The following is a 10,826-nucleotide window of genomic DNA, read 5'->3' as shown; positions in this document are numbered from 1 at the left end:
AAAATAAGGCCCTAACCATAGTTCATATAATTAATACCTTATCCATTAATATATTAGAATATTTTCTCTCTCTACCTATTTTACTTTTCTTACCTAGTAAAATATCTTTTCTGATTTACCCGATTATCTTTTGCCACTTAATTTTTTTCCCCAATAGACTCATTATTCAATTGGTGATATTTTTCATTTTTTCAATTATGATGCTTACTAAGAGCATGTTTGGATTGACTTATAAGTTGCTTATAAGCTGTTTTTAGCTTTTTTGAGTGTTTGGCTGATCAGCTTAAAGTCATTTTGTACTTAAAATAAGCTCAAAAAAATAATTGAGCCAGTTTGACTTAACTTATCTAAAGCAGCTTATAAGCTGAAAACAACTTATAAGCCACAAAAAATAAGTTGGGCTATCCCAACTTTTTTTTCTTTTAGCTTATAAGTTGTTTGCAGTTTATAAGCTGTTTAAAATAAGCCTATCCAAACAGGCTCTAATTCACATAATATAGACCCCATTATTCAATTGATAATTGTATATTTCTAAAGAGTTGTCTATATTATGGAAAATATCACCATTAAAGAGTTGTTACGATCGAAAAAAAAAGATGAAATATTATAATAGGAAGAGAGAGAAAATATTTTAATATATTTATGGATAAGTTATTAGTTATACGAACTATGGTTAGGACCTTGTTTTAGTCAATTAAATCTTACTCATTAATTCTAACGCATACCATATGTCTCTAATCTAAGGTAGAACTTGGGGAAAATGGAGAGAAGCGAAATGGAGCGGAGCCCAATCCCTCGTATTGTATGTTTGTTAATTATTGATAGCTATTCCCAGCTTTTATTTTTAGTTAAGGCGTTATCATTGGCGTCAATCAAACCACATAAATCGATACAGCAATATACACACACATACATACAATCATATACACACAATACATCTATATACAAGCAACCATGGCTTATAAAATTAAATTAGGGAATCAATCAATCACTCTAGTTCCATCCCAAATTAATCAATCTGGAACAGGAAATAGTTGAAATCCTATTCTATTGAATGAAAGTAGTTAAACAATTACAAATAAAAAAATTAATCTCTTGATAGTAACTTATTTGGTCAGCAAAAGACATTGTATTTTGTGTTGGGTTGGGTCAGGTCAAAATTTTATATGAGCCCATAAATTAAGACCCTCATGTTAATTGAAATTTAATGAAATATTATGTAATTATGCCGTTAATGGAGGGGCAACTTTAAGCCTGAAAATAACTTTATGAGCAAATTTTGATCCAACAGGTGGAAGCTAAGGAGGGCATTTTTGAGCTATTTATAAAACGTTAAGGACATTTTTTATCCAATAGGTGGAAGGAGGGCATTTTGAGTCATTTCTAAAACGTTAAGAGCATTTTTTACCCTTTTCCGTTGATTAAATATATATACAAAAAGAAAATGGATAAGGCTAAGTGGAATGGTAAGAATTTTTCATGAATCACACCTCAAAACTGGGACTTCTGAAATCTCCTTTATTATTTTCACTTATATTACAAACTAAGAGGAGTAGTATTCAACAATTGCATGAGGCATAAACTTTATTAGCGTTTCATTCGTAAAGAGTAGAATTCAAGCGGGGAGCCAGGAGAACTTCGACCGGAGTAGCTTTGAGGATTGCCAATCCAAAGCTCTCACTCATATCAATTGGTTCATCCGAAGGACTCTTTGTGTCAAAGCCCTGCAGCAATACGGCTATTACAAAGGGCACAACTTGAAGGGCGAACGAAATTCCAGGGCACATTTTTCTTCCACTACCAAATGGAATCAACTCAAAGTGATTTCCTCTAACATCGACATCTTTTGTGTGTCGTCAAGAACCTCTCTGGCTTAAACCCGTGAGGTTTTGGCCATATATTAGGATCATAATGAAATTTCCATATGTTCACTAATAAGCGAGTGCCTTTTGGTATATCGCAGCCACTAACAAAACAATCCACTATGGACTCGTGGGGTAGCAAAAGTGGTCCGGCTGGATGCAAACGTAACAATTCGTTAACAATAGCTTGAAGATAAACCAAGTTCTTGATATTCGATTCTTGGACCCATCTGTTCTTTCCAATGTGAGCGTCTAGCTCATCTTGGGCCTTCTTTAGGGCTTCATAGTTGTTGAGGAGTAAAGATAAAGTCCATGTTAGAGTTACGATCGTGGTATCGTAACCTGCTGCCAACATATTCTACAACCAAATTCAACAACTTCAGCAATCAGTTCGACATATGAGCTCAACAGAGAACACTCTCATTCTTGCCTCGACTCCAGAGCTCCAAAATAGGGTAATTTTATGAGAAGTCAAAAGTTGAAAGATAAATTTACACCTTAATTCTTGTAAAAAATGGATACTTTGGAGTCCACACACTTCATGTTGGAACTCTGTTAACGACAATACAAATATGTGGCAATTATATAACAAGAAGTATATGAATAGGCCGAAAGTATAATGGAGGGCGAGTTGGAGCAATTTCAAATTGTACATATAATTGGTCTATAAGGAGTTTGAAGTGGTCTCAAGAAGGTAACGAAGAAACGTACCATACATGTAGCTTTGATAACAGTGTCAGCATCAAATCCAGGAAGATCTCTGTCTTCACAAATGGAGAGCATGACATCCATGAAATCTTCTTCTCCTCCAGATTTAATCCCTTTAGAATCCCTCTTCCTTTTGTGCTCTGCTAACCATTCTTCAACAACAGAGTCTATTCCTTGTTTAAGATGCTAATTATGTTCGTTTCTTGATTTTTGCGATGTAATTTCATATTTGCAAATAAACAAAAGTCTATTAAGTTGACCCGAATAAACTAAAAAGAGATGGACCCGACCCAAATACACATTCCTAACAAGATGTACATTGAAAAAAATTGTGGCACCCTCCACCTTCAAATCCTAGATCTGCCTCTGCGTGTAACCACCAAGTTTCAAAATGATTAGGAAAGAATTACTAGTATAAGTTACACCAAACACATGGTAAGAAGCCACTGGAAAACATACAACGAGTTTTGCTCCAGAAAAGAGGATTGTACGGATCCAGCTTCATATTCTTGACTAGTAGCAGCACTCCCATCTAATGGAAGTGGAAAAACTAAGACAACATGTTAGAAGTAAAAACTGTTTGATATATTGATAATTGTGCCTGCATAGGCTTTTCATTGTAAGTTGATTATGCTCAGTTTTTATTAGATTTCATCAGAAACTGATTTTCTTTGCTTTTTCTTATTTTAAAATTTGTCTTTTTTAACCTTTCTTTAGTTCTAATGGCTATTGTGTTATTTTTTTAGATATCACTTTGATTTTTATAGGGTGTTTGTGGGACTCAATATGCAATTTTAAGAGTTGCTTTTGATTTGGATTCAATATATTTTAGCTATAAAAGCTAAAATTGCTTACTATTTTTTTCTCTTTGCCATCACTAGCAGATTACTAGAGACGAAAGGTTGGGCATACTTATGTAAATATTGAAGAGGATATAACTGGTAGTGGTAATCGCTAAGACCAAATTGGCCAAAGTTTTCCACTTTCATGTCTTTTTTTTTTTTTTAATTTTATTATTTTGGTTGACCAAAATATCTTTAAAATATTAATCGGCTTTTACACCTTTGAAAAATAAAGTATTTTTTAGAAAAGATTATTTTTTAAGATTACGATCGTGAAAGCTATTGACTGCTAGGTTTTGACTATTAGAGGTTACCTTGAATTCTAATCAGTATTTTTTAGATACAATAATAAATAACCAGTATTTTTAAAATTTTAATTGGTATTTCTTATACCCTTACTAACCTCTAATCCTATCAATTCTAATCAGTATGTTTTAAATTTTAGTCAATATATTAAGTTAGCTGTTTAATTAAAAATAACGAACGATAAAATGAAATTATGACGAGCTAATTAAATGTGACATCAAATACACCTTTATCCTCTAAATTAGTCTTTCCCCGCTAAAAGATGAAGAATGTCTTTTTGAGTTAAGATTGAAAGAATTATTTGAATAAAAGTAATTTTATAATTTATTTAGAAAAACTAAAATTATATGAAGCGGTAGAGACTATATTAAGAAACTAAAACTTTTTATACCTTCAATCAAGAAAGTAAAATAAATAAATAAAAAGACTCTAAACTAGCAGTCAATAGCTGTTATACCATTTTAAAATTGAATTATTACTTAAAGTAGATTCTAAATGAATTATTCGTTCTCTATGGTATTAAGTAATTGTTATGAAACATTGCCGACACTTTACTCACAAACGAATATACAATTGTGGAAGAAGCATGGGGATAGCATAGCTAATGTTGAGTGCCTGGACATCTACGTGCTAGTATTAAGGTGTGGCGAACGTTCATAGAGACTAGTACTATTAAATATGTGTTTAGTTTCTGTAGAATAATTTTTTATTTAGTTTTATTAAAGATTAAAATAGATCATACACTCGTCTATGTGTCCGTTTACTTATATAGTAAATGATTTAGTATATAGAGTTTTATCTTATGCACAGAAGATTAAATTATCAGTTCTTATAAGAATAAAATTTATATTCACAATCGAAGATAAAATTAAATAACTATCGGTATAATTATCGCACAAAATTAAATATAATTTATCTTGATTATGAGAACTATATTGTTCCAACTTCTTGTGCTAGTAATATTTGTATATGCAAAACAAGACGGGTCGAGAGTGAAAAAGCGTTTTATTTAGACAAAACATAATGCTAGATTTCACCATCCACGTGCAGAGTGAAACTAAGGTCACTCAGCTATTGAAATATGTGATTCTTAGCATGCATCTAGAGCTCGGAAGAAGTTTCATTGATTTTGGTATATATATATATATATATATATATATATATATATATATATATATATATATATATATATATATATATATATATGTATATATATATATATGTATATATATATATAGATGCTCGGAAGAAGTTTCATTGATTTTGGTGTGTATATATATATATATATATATATATATATATATATATATAGATGCTCGGAAGAAGTTTCATTGATTTTGGTGTGTGTATATATATATAATACTCAATTTAGTTAGTCTTTATGGTTTGTATATTTTTTAAAGGATATCGCGATTCTTTTTAGTGAGTCTCCATATTTTTTTTCTTTTCGTCTTATTATTCCTTTTAATTTCTCAATTGTTAAATTTTATCTTATTTTGGTTGTGTCCGCCTCTTTTTATATTTAGTAAGTTGTATATATATATTCGAATATCCTACATGTCAAGTTTATAATAACAAGATTCAAAGGATATTTTATTATATTATACACATTTTAAATTTAGAACGACAAGTTAGTGTATTTTTATTTCTTAAACTCTGTGTCTAGTCAAACGTAGACACTTAAATTGAAACAGAGGGAGTGTATGCCAAATGAAGGAAATGAAAGGACAATTGAGACACTGCGGATACGTGGAGACTTAAAAAGTAAACACACAAGAGGTAGTATTAATGTTAAAGTTCTGAAATGTACACATGTTAGTCCTGGCTTAGAGTACAGTTTCAGTTTCTTTTTGTACAACTTCTTGTTGTTGTGTTCGTCCACTTGGGCGTTTGTTGTTAAAAAAAATTATCTTATTTTGGTTATGTCTGCCTCTTTTTATATTTAGTAAGTTGACAATTCAGATATCCTACATGTCAAGTTTATAATCACAAGATTTAAAGGATATTTTATTATATTATACACATTTTTAACTTCGAACCACAAGATTTGAAAGCCTGTCTTTATTTCTTAAACTCTATGTCTAGTCAAGCGTAGACACTTAAATTGGAACAGAGGGGGTACATGCCAAATGAAGGAGATGAAAGGACAATATTAAGATACTGCGGATCTGTGGGGACTTAAAAAGTAAACACACAAGAGACAGAATTAATGTTCAACTTCTGAAATGTACACATGTTAGTTCAGAGTGCAATTTCAGTTGCTTTTTGTACAACTTGTTGTTGTTGTATTCGGCCACCTTGAGCGTTTATATATAAGAAGAAGAAAAATATAGAATAGAAAAATAGACATATATTTTTAGTAATGTGGCCAAGTAATATGGGACGAAGGGAGTACTTCATTTTTATTAATTCTTAAAGAACGTTAAAAGTTAAGTATAGTAATATGGCTAAGTAATATGATACAAAGGGAGTACTTCATTTATTAATTTTTAAAGAACGTGAAAAGTCAAGTAATGTGGCCAAGTAATATGGGACGGAGGGAGTACTTCATTTATTAATTCTTAAATGATAGGAAAAGTCAAAAGCGAACAAGTAAAAGTGCACGGAGGAAATAAATGTGTTGGAGAATTAAAATTGAAGTGCATACATGTATACGTGAGAAGAGAATAAATATTCAGTAAGAACGTGAAAAGTCAAAAGTAAACAAGTAAAAGTGCACAAAGGAAGCCAAGTAATATGGGACGAAGGGAGTACTTCATTTTTATTAATTCTTAAAGAGCGTGAAAAGTCGTATAGTAATGTGGCCAAGTAATATGGGACGAAGGGAGTACTTAATTTATTAATTCTTAAAGAGCGTGAAAAGTCGTATAGTAATGTGGCCAAGTAATATGGAATGGACGGAATACTTCATTTATTAATTTTTAAATAACGTGAAAAGTTAAAAGTGAACAAGTGAAAGTGCTCGGACGAAATAAGTGTGTGTCGGAGAATTAAAATTGAAGTGCATACATGTATACATGAGAAGAGAATAATATTGCAGCAAGAACGTGAAAAGTCAAAAGTGCACAGAGGAAATAAATATGTGTCAGAGAATTAAACTTGAAGTGCAAACGTGTATACATGAGAAGAGAATAAATATTCAGTACTATGACATATATCCACGTGAGATTTATTAATTCTTATAGAACGTGAAAAGTCAAAAGTGAACAAGTAAAAGTGTACGGAAAAAATAAATTTTGTGTAAGAGAATTTAAATTGAACTGCATACGTCTATACATGAGAAGAAAATAAATATTCAGCAAGAACGTGAAAAGTCAAAAGTGAACAAATAAAAGTGCACGAAGGAAATAAATGTGTTGGAAAATTAAAATTAAAGTGCATACGCATACACATGAGACGAGAATAAATATTTAGTACTATGACATATGTCAACGTGAGATAAAGAAGTAGTTGATGAGATAAAGAAGTGGTTGATTAAAGTGTATAATTTATATTAGAAGTAGTAGTAATTACTAGTAATGTTATAAAATTATATATAATTGCAAATAAATAATAGAAGCAAACCAATAACTTTGTAGAGAGGAGGGAGAGATTGTATTATCACATTTCTTGATATTCCAAATGAGAAGGCAAAGCTCCCTATTTATAGAAGAGTTTTGCCTCTCAACCTACAACATACACAACTTGTACAAGTTGTTATACATCTTGGACACAATTTTGCACAACTAATATACAACTTGCAAGTGCAAGTTGAATTTGTCACTTAATGTGCAAGTGGTATAATTTACACTTAATAATACATCTAAATATCAATCTTGTAGAATAGTTCATAACACTCCCCCTTGGATGTTTTATTAATAGATAATGTGCCTCATTAAAACCTTACTAGAAAAAACTGAGTGGAAAACATTTTAGTGAAGGAAAAAGAGTACACGTATCTAGTAATACACATTGCTAGCTGCCTCATTAAAAACCTTATCAGGAAAACCCAAATGGGACAAAACCTTGATTAAGGGAAAAAGAGTACAACGCGTATTTACTCCCCCACAAAATTCTTGAAGATGACGTGCTCCGATCTTGTATACCAACTTATCATATCTTGAGGTTGACAGAGCATTTGTGATCACATCTGTCAAATGATCATTTGACTAACTGCTTGATGGTCTGCATCTTCATTCCTTAGATAGAGTTACATCATCGTCATATAATATTTGTTGCAGTCACGCTAAGTACATTCTTAACTTGCTTTATAAACTACTGTTATCTTTCTATGATTTGACTGTTAGTAAAATAACATGATATGACAGTAATCCTTCATGGAAATAGATAACATATCTGTATCGAACTCTTATGTAGATCATATGAATGTCCTGTATATCCAAAACACTTGACAATATTTGTTAGGATAAACACATTCATGTCAGGGCTTTCACCTGATTTAATCCATATAAGGATTATGAACAAGTTTCCCAAGAACTTGTATATGCTTCATGCATTTTGAATTATTCAGAAATTTTTGAATCTTAACAAGTAAGACATATAGCCTGTGACAATATCCATTTAGTAGTTAAATGATGTGACATTTTCTAATGTCTGGACTGCAGGTCAAATAAGATTTACGCTTACCAAGATGCATCATATCACTTGGTAATTATTTCTACGTTGGCATGCTTTAAGAGACGTAGAACTCAGATCCTTACAATCTTATACAATATTGTGCACCATAGTGTATCAAATATATCGTCGACGAGATATCATTTTGTATCGGTTCGCAATTCGACATAACTTACTGAGATCTCATCACTTAATTATTTTCAGGTACCTGAACCTTGCATAAAGTTTCATGAAGTATTATGTCGTAGGCTCTTCAAGAGCACATTGCCTCCTTATTATGATCATTTGCTCCTTTCCATTTTCAAGGATTATTACATTTGGAACCGATTCGTCTACTATGCTTCATGCATGTTGTAGACTTTGTCCTTTCAAGGATGTCAATAGGAGCATTTGCAGCTGAAATATGAGATTAATTTTGGATCAGCAAATGCTTCTACCATTTCACTTGGATTATCTTTTGAATGAGGATCATACTGATGATAATTCACAACAAGTTTCTTAGTTGCATATTGTCTCCCCCTCATGTTAGATAAACTAACATATATCCCCATTTCATTTGGGAAAATCTATCTATGTGCATGTGGTAGATCCATTAATCATATACCACACATCAAAAGCTATTAGATGGAAATATTTGATTTCTGAGCTGGAACCAATTGGTAGGGGAGAATTTATCATAATTTGTTGGTCTGAAGCATATAAGTGCCATTGTATGCAATGTATTATGTCTCAAACCAGCACATGAAGCTTTGTTCTCATAAGTAATGGTTTAGCTATATAGCGGAGGCATTCAATGACAAAACCATCTTGAATATAAACCAACATTATCAAGATGAATTGTCTTGATTACATATTCTGAAAATTGTGCTCCCAATTCAATTATTTGAGCAAGTAACTTCTTTAAATGTCAAACTGTCAGTTGACAATAAACTTACATGTGACCGTCTCATAGATGCATCTATTTAGGACATCACATTGTAGGTGAAGGGGCCCACATTCACCTTTTATATTTTCCAGAATTTTAGGGGATTCAGTCCCAACATTAACTGGTGTAATCAACTTATCATGAGAATAACCAACACAAATAAATTCTTGAAGAATCTTCTAGTTCTTCAATATATTTTGAATACTCAATTAGCACATCAGATTTAAATCAGGACGACCAAAATGGTCTTGTCAACTGATAAAATTATCTATACCCGTAAACTTCAAGTTTACCATGATGAGTGCTATTCATTTTAGTAAACTTCTGGTTTACTATTGCATGAGATTTTATGTCATAAATCTTCTGGTTTAGTGTGACATGTGATCCATCATGCTCGGGCAATGTTTCATATATGTATTTCTTACCCGTAGTAACTTAAGGATATTCAATATTCCAATCATTTGTAGTCCCAACATGATAACCAATTTTATTGCTAGTAAACTTCGAGTTTACTATAATCTGTGTTCCAGTCGTAACGATTACGATCTAGGACAAATGATGTTATCATATATATCCTTTTCGAGAGACTTTAGTTTATTTACCATGATCAGCTACTATTTGGACACTGTTTGTGTCATGATTCTTCTGGAGCCCTTGATCATTAGTTTCCACTACCAAATATTTTTTAGATACTTCTGGCATCACGAAGGAAAATTTGGTTAGACACCAATGGTGTCATGAAAGAAAACAATAATCAAATGAAAATTTAAAGACAATTTTAATTTATAAAGTACAGAAAGTAAACGTTAAGTTCTAAACTTTAGTATTTTAAATATCTCTTTCAAGGAGATTAGCCATTAACATCTGAATTTTTTTTTATCAAAAGCGGCAACCACATAGTAATCACATCCTTTAGGAAGAGATACATTTAGTGTTTATTCCTTCAAGGATATCAATAACAACTAACCATAATGCATCAATGTGGCTGTAATAGAAAGTATTCTACTCTGCTCCCTTTTGCCTTAGAATGATACTTTAATAAAATTATTCGAGATGTTCTATGTACGACAAGTACGTGTTGCAATGCCTTAATTTCATACCACAAAAATAACATGTATATCCTTTGTTATGTTATCTCTCCAGGAGATATATTGTGGTATTTCTCACTCACTTGAAACCTGATTATTCAAATGTGCTTACAATACGACATTAATCAATAGCTCGTTATTTTTCTCAAGCACAAGAAGACATTGCTTCATAATATTTCTCAGATATTTTACCAGTTCTTTCTACTTCAGGAATAAAGTTTAAAGTTTTACTACTTCAGGAATAAAGTTTAAAGATTTACTACTTCGAGAGTAAATTTCAGGATCTTACTACTTCAGGAAAGTTTTATTACTTCAGGAGTAAAATTTCAAAATATTTACTAATTCGGGAGTGAATTTCAGAATTCTAATACTACAGGAGTAGATTTCAGAGTTGTATTACTTCGAGAGTAGAATTCAAAGCCTTACTACTTCTGGAGTAGAATTCAGAGTCTTACTGCTTCCGGAGGAAAATTCAAAGTTG

At 31.6% G+C, this 10,826-nt stretch overlaps 1 pseudogene; it reads right to left on the bottom strand.

The window, feature by feature from the left end:
* Positions 1–1,595: 1,595 nt before the first annotated feature.
* LOC132629129 (nicotine N-demethylase CYP82E4-like) lies at positions 1,596–9,959 on the bottom strand (annotated as a pseudogene).
* Between the last annotated feature and the right edge of the window lie 867 nt (positions 9,960–10,826).

Source organism: Lycium barbarum, chromosome 2 (assembly GCF_019175385.1).
Source record: "Lycium barbarum isolate Lr01 chromosome 2, ASM1917538v2, whole genome shotgun sequence".
In the NCBI taxonomy this organism is placed as follows: domain Eukaryota; kingdom Viridiplantae; phylum Streptophyta; class Magnoliopsida; order Solanales; family Solanaceae; genus Lycium; species Lycium barbarum.
This window is presented reverse-complemented; position numbering and strand designations above follow the sequence as displayed.